The 13664-nt window shown below is 47.1% G+C and overlaps 1 long non-coding RNA gene across 1 annotated transcript; it reads right to left on the reverse strand.

The window, feature by feature from the left end:
• Window positions 1-249: 249 nt before the first annotated feature.
• Window positions 250-10696, reverse strand: LOC110326153. The gene is made up of 3 exons (XR_002380769.1): window positions 10494-10696; window positions 8733-8866; window positions 250-1135 (listed from the first exon to the last, which is right to left on the reverse strand). It is a non-coding gene; the product is annotated as an uncharacterized LOC110326153 (long non-coding RNA).
• Between the last annotated feature and the right edge of the window lie 2968 nt (window positions 10697-13664).

Consider the following 13664-nt stretch of genomic DNA (forward strand, 5'->3'; position numbering starts at 1 on the left):
CCCACTGTCGCTCCCAAACCAGGCCCAGTCAGGGCTGCGAAATACATTCTTTCTTCTTTACCGCAGTTAATACATGTGCCTGCTATTCATGTTGACAGTGGGACACAGGGGGAGAAGACAACTCGAGGCTTAAGTAGCTGGCCAAGGGTTACCTTACAGTTGCTTACCACGATGTGCTTGTTCGTATATTAAAGTCTCTAACATCAGCATAAACATCCAATTCGATCATACTCTATCATTTAATGTGTGGTGATTTTTTTTATTTCTGTAGTAACACACAAAACTAATGGGTGTGGCAACCAATGGTATCTGAGATTTAATACTGGGATCTCCGATACTGACACTTGATCTGTGCCTGTCGTTGGAAAGCCTAAATATACCTGTCATAGTCTCCAAGGTTCACAGGTTGCGGCCTTCCTATCTGAAAGTCCACCTGTGTCACTTCTAGTTTTATGGGCCCCTCGTCTGCGCTCTCTGGGTCGCACAGTTAACATTTATGGAGTTCTCACTGAAGCTGGGCCACAGCCCGTGGACTTTCCCTACCTCTCCTCACAGTCCTACAGAGAAGGTGTAACGACCCTGTTACAGGAACTGCCCACAAAGAGAAGGTAAATGAGAAAGAATTAACTAGGACTAAGTCACTAACCAGATAAATTACTGCTTTCTATCCCTGCGATAAACAACACAACCAAGGGAGCCTGAAGAGAAGAGGGATTGCTTCATCTTTCACGCTACAGTCTGTCATCAAGGGAAGCCAAGGCAGGAACTCAGGCAGGGCAGGAACCTGGTGCCAGGAATGGAAGCAAAGGCCGTGAAGGAAGGCTGCTTACAGGCCTGCTGCTCTCAGCTTGCTTAGTCGGCTTTCTGACACCACCAGCCCAGAGGTGGCGCTGCCCATAGTGAGTGAGGGCACAGCCACACCACAGTCCTCAATTAAGAAAAAAGGCCTCCCAGGCTTGCCTGCCGGTCATTCTGCTCGGGGCAGAATTTTCTCAGCTGGAAGTTCCCTCTTCCCTTCCTCTCTAAGCTGTGTCAATCCAACAGAAAACTCTGCGCAGCACAGTGATGAAGGAAGAAACAAAGGAGCCTTTGAGTGTCAAAGAGGCAGCAGCTGCAGGTGGGAGCCACCTGGAGGCTAGGGGACGAAAGAAAATAGAAGAATTATTAAGGCTCTGAAATGGGTAAGCAGGGTGGCTCACACCCATCGCCACAGCACTCAGGAAGCTGTGGTGTGAGGACTGAGGTGCCCTGCCAGCCTGGGCTACAGAGTGAGACCTGGTCCAGACAAAGAAAGGAAGACAGCCAACAACCACAAGCTAAAAAAAAAACCATTGGCTGAGGCCAAGTCCCCGGATGGTTACTGTTTAGAGTGGTGGCTCTCAGCCTTCCTTCCTAATGGTGCGGTGACCCTTTAATACAGTTCCTCATGCTGTGGTGACCTCCAGCCATAAAATTATGTCATCACCACTTCAGAGCTGTCATTTTGCTACTGTTATGAGTTATGATGTGAATATTTGTGATTTCTGATGGTCTGGGGCAGCTCCCTGTGAAAGGGTCGCTTGACCACACCCCCTGCTTGACCCTTGGTCTTGGGGAATAGATGGGTAGAAAAATCTCTGGCTTTTAGGGTGTTAGGGAAAGTGCCACTTGGGTTCAGTGGCTGCTGCGGAGACCCTGGTATCTACCGTTGCTTTCCCGGAAGATGATTTTAAAGGGAAATGGTGCTGAGTAAGCGGGGGTGGAGCGGGGGAATGGGGTGGAACCATAACCCCCGCCTGTCCTTCTGTCTTGTTCTAGGGCCTTCAGTGGACAGGTCTAGGTAGGCAGTTGGCAAAGTAGGAACAGGTCCCACAGAGCGGCAGCCAGGAAAGTCTCATGACAAACAGTGACATTGATGGGAGATTAGAAAAATGGGAAAAAAAAAATAGCAAAGCGTCTGTCACTAAATCCTGTCTTTACACATGGAGGAAAGTTAAATACAAAACAGACTGAAAATAAGTGCATATATCTTCCAAGGTCCCATGACTCTGTAAGAAATCCAGACATGAAACGCAGACCTGAACCCAGGTCTCCGGCTCCAAATTCTAAGCACTTGATGACAACCCCCCAGACCCCTTCTCTCCCTGTGCCTGTGGCTCTCTCTCTCTCTCTCTCTCTCTCTCTCTCTCTCTCTCTCTCTCNTCTCTCTCTCTCTCTCTCTCTCTCTCTCTCTCTCTCTCTCTCTCTCTCACACACACACACACACACACACACACACACACACACATTTATTCAATCAACAACCATTGCTTGCTTGTCTACTCTATACCAGCTCATGCACTTGCTCCAAGGAAACCCTCAGCAAACAGAACCCAGCCCTGTGCTATCCTAGGGAACCAACACTTCATTTCTGAGGGATTTCTTTCTCCCTTTGTCAGCATGTCTAACCCGCGGGTGCTCTCTTTTCTCCACCATTCTATGCTTGCCCTTCCTGCCTTTCTGTTTCCTGTACGTCTTTGGCTTGTAAACCACCTTGGTTCTCTTCACATTTCATGCTGCCTTCTTTTTCCCTCTTTAGATTTCTCTCCACGTTAGTCTGCCAAAGAGTAGACCCAAACCTAGGCTCAGGTTTCTGCTGGTGGACACAATGCAGTACGGAACAATGCAGCAATCCAGCGTTCCTGAGATTAACCTGTGGGTTAGGCCTACACTATGATCTATCTATATAGTGTTCATACTACACCCACCTAGTGACTGGCTGTGTGTTGAAGAAGGCTCCATGTGACAGCACTGGACAGGAAAGACATGTGGCAAGGTAAGAAAGTGGGATGCCAACTGCTGATTCAAATTTTATTCTTAGAAACATCTTTCTCCTGCAAGTGAATTGTTTCCTGTCTATCTGTAGGAGCTTCTTTTTCTGGCTAAGCTGATATGGGGCTTCTTAGAATATTTCCCAGTAATCAATTTGCTTAAGTTTTGAGACAGACTCTCATACTCTGATTAAGGCCGGCCTGGAACTCACTATTCAGATTAGGCTAGCCTCGAACTCACAAAAACCCTCCTGTTTTTTGTGAACTCACAAAAATCTTCCTGTTTTAACATACCCAGTACTGGGATTACAGTTGTGATGAGCCACTATACCTGACTCCATTTTATTTACTAAACAAAATTTGTGGGTTTGTTTATTTTATTTTATTTTTGAGATAGGATCTCACGTAGTCCAGGCTAGCCTGGAACCACCTGCCTCTACCTCCCAAGTGCTGTGATTATAAGACAAAGATGTTACCTACCATGTCTGTCTCTATTTTATTTATTTATTTTTTAAAAAGCAATAGATATATTGCTTTTTGAGACAGGGTTTCATGTAACTCAGGCTGGCCTGGAACTCCTGATATTCCTTCCCCCACCTTTCAGGTGCTTGGATTAGAAGGGGCAGGGGATGACTCACCATGCCTGGTCCCAAAGTCAGCTCCAATCTCTGAGTCTTCCTTTACTAAGGGGAGCAATCTAAGGAGCTGTATTACCCAAGGTTATACTATCCACAGACCCATGACGTACTTAATCAGACTAAAATGCTAGGTTTTGTTTTTGTTTTGTTTTTCCAGGTAGTCACAGATTAGGGCTGAAGTATGCAGTCATGAAATTAGTTCTCAGACACACCCAGACAGGTTAACAAACAGGCCACTACAGTGTTCCTAATCTGAAAGAGCCTCTTGTGCCCTGGGTGAGGTCCCCTGGGAATCTTTAGGTTTTACTGTTTTCTCTTTCGTGGTAAACCCCAGAGAGCAACAGCCCACAGAAACAGCAACGTTGTGGACAGCAGATGTATAGCTCCGGCAAGGAGGGAAGGCGGGGAGGAGGAAGAGGGGGAGGAAGAGGAAGAGGAAACTGAGGAAGAGGAAAAGGAGGAGGAGGAGATCTTCAAGAGTGGCCAGCCACTCACAGGCTGAAGGCAGAAGCTTGCCCCTTGGGCTGCTTCGGGAACTGAAGGGCACAGTGGAGAGGGTCAGAGAGAGCTGTGCTGTTTGAGGACTGCCAGCCAGGAGAGCAGACCATGGGTGTCGGGACTCTGGCCAAAGGGTGGCCCAGACAGCTGTTTCTGGGCCACTCGCCAGGGCCTTGGTGGTACGGGGCCTGGAGCCCACTTTGGCTCCCATGAGGCCTTCGGCTCAGCGGCTGGCAAGTGCACGGCCCAGCCCAGTCTGTTGCTGAGACCCACATGGCACAAGTACTGTGCCCCAATTGTCCCCTTTAGGAGGTGAGCAGGACATCTGTCTCAGCACTAGCAATGGTGCAAATACTTCTAACAAAACTTAGTTTCAGGTTATGAAAACAAATCTTAATTTTTTTCTTTCAGTTGTAAAACTTTGGGGGGCATCAAGGGGGGGAGATACACAATACTCCAGTTTAACTGCTTTAGACTTAAATATGTAATCACAGAGATCCACAGAAAGATACACTTACATATCTTGCTAATCATTTTATATTAATGGATGTACTTCCAAAAGCCAGTTGTTAGGTTAGACGGTGGACATCAAAGAAAATCCCGGTGTCTTTTGTGAGGACCATTCAGAAGCAATGACGGTCCTTGCCAACCAATCAGATGCTCACCGTGGTTCCTCACCTATCAAAGATACATAACAGAGGTGCTCTAAGATCCCCCCCCCCAAAAAAAAGCCAGACGTGAACGTCTGTGGAAGGCCTTGAGAGAGTGGTCTTTCAGATGGAGCTTCGAAAGATTTACTTCTTATATCTTAATCTTAAAGCAAATCGATATTTATCAAGGAGAAACCATAAAGCATCTAAATTTTGAGTGAAATAACACTTTTAGGTAAAAATCACAATGCTAATGCGTTTGTATAAATCTTAAAAGCACACCATCCATTACATACATACACACACACACACACACACACACAAAAAAATTTTTTGTACTACAGCACACAAATGCGACAAAAGAATTAAAAACACAAACAGGAAGGAGACAAAGCAACTCTAGACAGTGATGGATGATCTTTGGGAATCAGATGGGGAAACCACTGTGAAAATAAAGACGCTCCAAAGGTTCAAAGAGCCTATGACTCCCATCTGTCATCTTATTAAAAACAGGAACGAAGGAAGCACTCTAAGAAGTTTAGCAGCCACTGGATTCTGGTGATGTGAATTAAGGATATTCGTTGTATGGTTATTTATAAGATTCAAATCTTTCATAATAACATAGAAAACTGTGAGAGGCAACAAAAATGAAGTAGACAAAAGTTTTTTTTTTTCTATTTAAACACAAGGCACTTGTTTACCAGAGCCTGGAACTGGCCCATGTGCTGTGGAGGGCTGGGCAATTGTTGCAGCCCAGAAAACACTGTGCTTGGATTAGTGAATTTACTTATGCCTAAACTATCTATTTTTCTCACTTGAACCTATGTATCTCAAAAACAGCAGAGCCTATTTGTCTTACACCCAGTATTTTTCCCCCCTCAGAGGAAGAAAGGCCCAAGTGTCACCTTTGTGTCCCAGAACTGGCAGTGTCTTGCTCACAGTTGGGATTCACTAAACGTGTATCTCAGAAGTGACCTCTCTTGAGCTCCATTACTGCAGGTCCCATGCTGGATGCTGTCCTTGTGACATTTGGACGACAGGGGAGGTGATGAAGGATGTTCAACCAGACTGGACTGCCCCATAGTAACAGGCATTCGGGCCAGCCACTCACCGTGAACAATATGGCCAAGGAAGGCATCCTGTAGTTAGCTTTCTCATGTGTTGACGTTTCTCTTTTGGGCAGGAGATTGTTCACCCTGAAGAGTTGACTGAAATAGGAATCTGACGGGAAGGGAGTATCTCATCAGACATCACCCTGAGTCATTTTGTTGGCAGGTTAACGTTATCAGATTGGCTCTGGTGCTTGGCTAAATGGAGAAAAGTCGGATTGTCAAAGAATGCGTCTGGGAGAAGGGAAGGAAGGTATGGGCACTCAGCTAGAGGCTGGGAAGGACCGTTTGTAAGCTTCGTAAGCTGCCGGCTGGGAGACACTGAGCAGGCATTCAGAAAGGGAGCAGGGTAGCCAGTGATGAGAAAGTGGGTGGGTGGGTAGTTGCAGGGCTAGGGGGTGGGGTGTGGACCGCAAGCCTCCGCTGATTCACACCGCCAGCTGCAACCCAGTCCAGCCATGACTCTTTGCAGCCCCGTGGAAGCCATCAGGATCAAGATGGAGTTACTGACTCCCAACCTTTGAAAAAAATGGAGGAGCATGGGACCTCAGGTCCAGCACACATGTCTGTGATTTAGAACTGCCATGAGGAATCTGTGAAAGCCACAGTGTGGCCCAAAGGCCTCCTCTGCCACTTCATGCAAAGAATATTCCCCAGGGACGTCTGCCCAGGGACGGAACTGTTCAACTTTGGGCTCATTACTGATCCTTCCAGCCAAGGGTACTTGTTTCAAAACAACTTATGTAACCTTCTTCCAGCTTCTCAAAGTTTTGCGTTGCCTCAGTCTCCTTGGCTATGTCTGCCATCTGCCATCTGCCATTAGACACATATCTCAGATTTTAAAATCTCCTGCTCCTTCTGAAATAAATGTGTTTCTTTGGAGAGCTCCTCTCTCTGCTATTTTGGGTAAACAGCTTCCATAGTTTAAGAAACAGTAAGAAAATAAAAATAAGTTCTTTTCTTTGTGAATGCACCCACACTGCCCAGGAAAGGTAGTGCCAGTCTGGTGGCCTCGGCTCCCCGAGGAAGCATCTTGGTTTCCATGTGACTCCCCAGGAGAAAGGCAGCCAAAGAGACATGGAACCTGCCTTCGCCTCCCTGTGGCACTTTAGACTTGGATTAACTGTTCTCATTGTGTCTCTAGTTTTTCATAGTTCCCTCTCCTATGGTCTGTAAGGATAGTCTTGGTCGCGGGTTGGGTGAGGGTGAGCCGGAACGAAATGTTTGTCGAGGTCATACTTCATGGAATACCAGGTACTGGCTGGTTTTATGTGTCACCTTGACACAACTCTGAAGTTATCACAGAGAAAGGAGCTCCAGGTGAGGAAATGCCTCCATGAGATCCAGCTGTAAGGCATTTTCTCAGTTAGTGATCAAGCGGGGAGGTCCCCTTGTGGGTGGTGCCATCCCTGGGCTGGTAGTCTTGGGTTCTATAAGAGAGCAGGCTGAGCAAGCCAGTGGAAGCAAGACAGTAAGGAGCATCCCTCCATGGCCTCTGCATCAGCTCCTGCTCCCTGACCTGCTTGAGTTCCAGTCCTGACTTCTTTCAGTGATGAACAGCAGTATGGAAGTGTAAGCTGAATAAACCCTTTCCTCCCCAACTGCTTCTTAGTCATGATGCTTGTACAGGAATAGAAGCCCTGACTAAAACATCACACATAGCCGATTTCCCCCCTTCTTTTAACTATTCTTGCAGATTCCGAGTTACTGGTATGTCAGCGGTGTCCTGCTCTAAGAGGACCCTTCCAGGGCTCTCCATAAAACGCCTTTCCGGTCTCGGCTCTATGAGTTACTCTTGTGTATTTGCTTCTCTGGTCACTGAGAACATCGAGGTCCTTTTCCTTTGCCTCATGTAAACCAGCGTGTCCTCAAACTGTGCGTACCGACCCTTTCACGGGGTCGCCTAAGACTCTTGGAAAACACGGACATTTATATTATGCTTCATAACGGTAGCAAAATTACAGTTATGAAGTAGCAATGAAAATAATTTTATGGTTGGGGGGTCACCACAACATGAGGAACTCTAGTCAAGGGCCGCAGCATTAGGAGGGTCGAGAGGTGCTATGCTAAGTCCTCAGGCAGTGCTTGCCACACACATAGCTGAGTGTAACCAAGGGGAGAGCCGGCTGGAGGCTACTGCTCTTTGTACTACACTTAGGGCCATTTCTTTTCCCTGTGTTTTATTGTGCCATTTTAAGCATAAGCAGGACCAGAAACTATTCTTCTTATTAAAAAATAAATAAATAAAATGCAGCCAGGCGTGGTGGCGCACGCCTTTAATCCCAGCTCTTGGGAGGCAGAGGCAGGCGAATTGAGTTCCAGGACTGCCAAGGCTACACAGAGAAACCCTGTCTCGGAAAAAAAAAAAAAAAAAAACAAGTAAAAATTTGGGGTAAACGACAAGAGTCCACATGCACCCCTCTTCCCTCTCCAGTCCCCCGCAGAGGCAACTAATGTCCTGAGTTGAGTTTGTATTCTTCGTGATTCCACATCTTGGTATTGTCTCTCCTATCAGTGTCCGAGGAGGCAATCAATGCCTGGTCCTATCACCCACTGTGTTCTTGTTAATGATTGCAGGAGAGATCCCAGAGAGACAAGGGGAAGGGACTGCAGTTGTTTTAAGTGGGGAAATAGTGATTTTACAGGCATTACTTCACTCAGAATTTGTGGGAGAGTAGAAGAAGATCCTTAAATCATGTAGCCAGAAGCAGTGCCCAAGCTCCCCTCGTGTGTCTGCTGTGGGTGGGACATCCGGCAATGTCGGCTGCTCCTCTCTCAGTCCCGGTGGGATTCAAGCTCCAGGAAAGCTGCTGCCCTGAAGGAGCCAGACGTCTCCGCCCACACCTTTCCCCTCTAGCAGCCCTGCTCCTGTGGCTTTACTGTCACCATCCCAGTCACTGTTCCACCCTTACAAAGCAGGTGGCCCCTGAGAAAGGCACTTGTGTTGCCAGTCTGGTGGCGTTATATCAATGATCAGCTAGCTGGCCATTATACAGAAAGATACATCTCGTGCCGGTGGCAACTGTGGGATAAGCAGGGAGAAGTCACCTGCTTTAGTTAGACTGTGCTTCTGCTAATTTGGGTCCCACACGGCAGCAGAGAGAGGTGACAGGTAAAGTTTGTTCTCCTTTGCTGTGTTAGGAATGGTGACTTCAATGGTGTCTCAGGACCTCTCCTGGGTACTAGAATTGATTGACAGAAACAATAAAATAACAGGTGTGCTCTTCAGTTGATATCTCAAGTTTATGGAGTCTGTCTTACAATAAAGAAGTTTGCAGTGTAGATACTAATATTGTTTCCCTCTGATAACCTCCACTCCTTACACACACACTCACACACACACACAAAATCACAATCACACATACACATTCAGTGTGTGTGTGTCTTCCTCTGTCTCTCTCTGTCTCTCACTGTCACTCTCTCTGTCTCTCTCTCTGTCTCTCTCTGTCTCTCTGTCTCTCTCTGTCTCTCTCTCTGTCTGTCTCTGTCTCAGAGTCTGGCATATAGCATTCCTGATGCACCAATGGGAACAAAGGCTCAGTTCCAGGTAGTGTTTTTGATGATTTCCTTTGGCTGCGTATTTGCAGCGATGAGCTTTTTCTGAACCCCAACTCAACAAGCACGACTTGAATAAGAAGTTGGGAAGATTTTTCTTGGTTTCGCTGGTCTTGAGCTCCGTCACTGGACAGAGGGGGAACCTTTGCTCTGCGTTTCTTTCGCTGTCCTGTGGGCACCTTTGAGTCAGACCCACTTGAGAAAGCGGCTGTTCCAATCTGGGTGTGGATCTTTCCGCAAACACTTGGCATCTCCCGATTGCTTGGAGACAGAGGCAGAATGAGATGAGACAGGGAGGGGGGAGGGCACGTGGACAGGAAACCGAGAAAGCTATTAAATGGAGGAGGATACGGAATGAATTTTCTTTAGCTGTGCTCACAGGTGTTTCTCACGTGCTACATTCGTGTCTTCCCCCTGAGGCGCAGCAGCACCTGTCTCTCTCTGTAGCACTAGGCTAGTTATGTGCACTGTGGCATTTCACACCCAAAAAGCCTTTTGTGTAGGTATTGTTGTAATCTCCGTCTTCCATAGATCCAGAAAGCCATCTGTTTATTAAATTCTAATTCACACACTCCTCCAGAGAAGCCCCCCACCCTGCTCTCTCTCTCTCTCTCTCTCTCTCTCTCTCTCTCTCTCTCTCTCTCTCTCTCTCACACACACACACACACACACACACACTGGAACCATGGAATTCAGCTCTCTACCACAGAGAGATATTCCTATTCTTTTCGCTTTTTGATTTTACTGATTTGGGGGCTTATTTTGAGACAATGTTGCTAGGTCGCCGAGGCTGGCCCGAAATTCACTCTGAAGCCCAGGCAGGCCTGGCGCTTTCAATCCCCCTGCCTCAGCCTTCCAAGTAGCTAAGATTACAAGTCCCCACAACTGGTGGAGAGCTGACTCAGCGGTTACGGTTATGATCAAGGTTCGCTCTTCCAGAGGTCCCTTGTTCAGTTCCCAGCAACCACATGGTGGCTCACAACCATCTGTAATGGGATCTGATGCCTTCTTCTGCTCTTCTGGCACGCAGGCCAGAAGATAGAGCACTCATGAAATCGTTTTTGAAAAACAATACCTGTACAATCAGTACAGTCAGGCCTGGCGTGGGGTGGGTATGGGGTGGGCTATCCCCTTTCTAAGGTTACATGGAATTATACTCTATTTGTGACCAAGCTGTGAGGCTTCTTCTTAGGATGCAAATTTGGGGAGAGGGATGACCTAGTTATGGCCCCAGAGCAAACAGGTTCATGCCACCTTCGGGCAGCTGGAGCTGCTGAGCAGAAAGACAGACTAAAGGTCTAAAGAGTCCTTCACAGTGTGTGTGGGAGAGAGCGCTCCATCACAAGCAAAGAGAAGGCAAAACAAGGTACAGAAGGTGCAACTGGGCCAGAGACATAGACAGCCGCTGGACCCGGCTGCAGACATCCTGTGTACGCAGACCTGGACCTCTACAGCGCAGGCGCGGAGCCATCCGCCTCATCCCCCCACCCCACCCCCCCAGCGGTGGGCACCTAGCTCTTCAAGTCCTGCTCTCTGGCAGTTCCTTCCCCGTTCCTCCTCCCTCTCCAGTTTCTGTCACAGAGCCAGCCTGAAAACAGGTTCCATGAAGGAGTTGTATTTACTAGGCCACCCGCAGGGCAGGGGACAGCCCGAAGAGGGAAGCCCAGCTAAAGCAGGTTCCCACAGGAGTAAAAGGGAGGTGCAGGCTCACCTTGAACAACACACTACCTTCAAGGTCCATTAGATAAGAGGGGGGCTCTTCTGTAGCGCCAGCCTCCCGTGGAAAAGGCTTCCCTTCCCTATGGAGGCCACGGGGTTCATTCTGAGGGCTCCACTAGTCAGTGTGAAAGACAGAAAGGATCTTCACGAACTACAAACAGAAAAGTGCATCACAGGGCTTATGTTAAAAAAAAGAAAAAGAAAAAAGCAGAGAATCTAGACTAGACATTTCTTACAGAGAACACAATTAACATCTCTTTCTGATGAAGAAATTATCACTTCGTTCAGTTTGAAAATAACTAGAATACATACATATACAATACTCTTATGATTCGTATTCTGGACCAACAGCGTCTTTGGGTAACTTCCTTTTCCCCTTAAACTGGAGAAAGCAGCGGTGTGATTGGCCGCTGGACCGGCTGCTAGACTTCGTGTCTAACATCTCTTCTTTCAAGCTGAAGTTGTTTCGTGATGTCTCTTCTCCCACCTACGGCAGTCACAGGTCGCTTTCCACTCCCACCCGGTCCGGCCGGCCGACCTTGTGTTCTCAAGTTAGCTAGAAGGGGCGCGTTTGTCTTTCACGCTCGCAGATCTTTTGGGGTGTGCGCGGAGTTTGTGCGCGGAGCTTTGGCTTTTCTCACCCTCAGCCTTTATTCCTAAACTGTGGGCACTTTTCTGCAGCCTACAGTCCCCGTGTGAGGCTGCCAGTTCATCATTTCCGCAACGCTCAGGGCAGGAGAATGCCCAGTACTAAGACGTCAGCTTTCACCAGAGGTGTAATCTGAACTAGCTGACTGAGCGCAGCCCTTGCTCAAGCGAGTGTGGGCATCCCCTTCCCTGCCTCCCGACCCCCAGATGCTCCACAAGGAGAAGCACCAAGGACTGTGGGAAAGTGGTGAGAGAAACTGAGCTGCAATCCCACAGTCCCAAACTGTTATGAAGTGCGCGCTTGGAGAGAGAAAGCCACAAGACCCCTGTGAGCCTTTGTATCTCCGAAAGCAGGAAGGTGTCTGAATTCTAACTGAGCTGGGTGGGGGAGGGTAAGCTGACTCACGGAAGCCCGTGGTGGCAGAGGAGGAACAGAAGAAATAGAAAATGCCTGTGGATCTTGAAAGATGACGAGGCAAAATTCAGGGAGCGTAAACCAACACCCGCGCCTGAGTTTGAAGGGGCAACAGCATTAGCTAAGTTACGCGGAGCTTCTGAGAGGGGAACTTTGTATGGAAAATGAAATCATGCCAGGACAGACCTTTTTGGTGTATGATGGACTGGATATCCACGTTTATCAAATGCAAGCTAAACAGGATGACGGCCTGCACAGGAGATGCGGGAGGAAGCTGAAGCTTAAATCTTGTACCCTGCATGTCACATATGACGGAAGTCACTTAGACCCAGAACCGAGAAGATAGACAAGGCTTTTAGCAAAAGTCAACAAGAGATGGGATGGACTAGGACCATCTGACAGGAATTTAAAGCAGGAAATTGTCGAAAACAAACACAACGTAGAAAGTTTGAGAGAAGCGGAAAGGAGGAAGCAGAAGAAGGGGGATCTTAGAACTGAAAAAGTGGAAAAAATAAACCCCGTCAATTAAAAATATGAAAATGAGATAGACAATTTTTATAAAAAACAAAATACAAATGACCACTTATGTGAAAATGTACCCAGCCTCACTAATCGCGAGCAAATCAAAATCACAATGAAATGTCACCTTAGTTGGAAAGGTTACCCTCCCCCAAAGAAACAGAAAAGAATGAACCTTGGTGGATGGAGAAAGGGGAGTCCCATACACACAGCTAGTGGAAATTAATAAATATCATCATTACATTGTGTGACACAGCAGGTCCCACTACCCACAGCACATCTAAAGGAACTGAGACTAACGAGTGAATGAGAAATCGCTGCCATATGTTTACTGTGGCAATATTCACAGTACCCAGGACATGGAATCAAGCTAAATGTTCACCAGGAAATGGACAAAAGGGAAGAACATCATATACACAATGGAATATTACTCAATCATGAAAAAGTGAAAAGGCTGCTGTGGGCAGCAACATGGAACCAAAGGTCACTCAGTGAACTAAGTCAGTAATAGAAAGACAGACGCTTTCATTTAAACATGGAAGCTGAAAAGCTGATCTCAAAGAAGCAAAAGCTAGAATAGTGGTTACCAAAGCCTGGGCAAGTTGGGTGACACTGGACAGGACAGAAAGGATTCCTAACTTGTACAGGGGTGCCCCTGAGTAGAAGCAGCATCCAATGTTCTATAGCACAATAGCACATTGTAAGTTCTATGGGGTAACCATAGTGACAGCAATTCACTGAATATTTAAAAATAATAGCATATTCCCAGCACAAAGGTAAATTAATATTTGAGGTGATGGTTCTGCCAGTTAACCAGACCTGATCATTACCTACTTGTGAATATATTAAAATACTATACTGCACCCCATTGATACATGTATCATGGTGTGCCATTAAAAACAGAACTGAAACAATTTTAAATACTTACTGGATATAATCAATAATTGAATGAATAGAACATAGGAAAAATGTTCGAGAACTCGAGACGGGAAAAGCAGAAATTGTCTAACTTGAGCAACAGGGAGCCCTAGCTATCTGGACGTAATGTGACAGATTTAACCTTGGTACAATAGACTCCCGAAGGTGGGGTGGGGGTTGGGGGAGGGGCGGGGGGAAACAGTGTG

The sequence above is a fragment of the Mus pahari genome, chromosome 9 (genome assembly GCF_900095145.1).
Source record: "Mus pahari chromosome 9, PAHARI_EIJ_v1.1, whole genome shotgun sequence".
Lineage (NCBI taxonomy): Eukaryota > Metazoa > Chordata > Mammalia > Rodentia > Muridae > Mus > Mus pahari.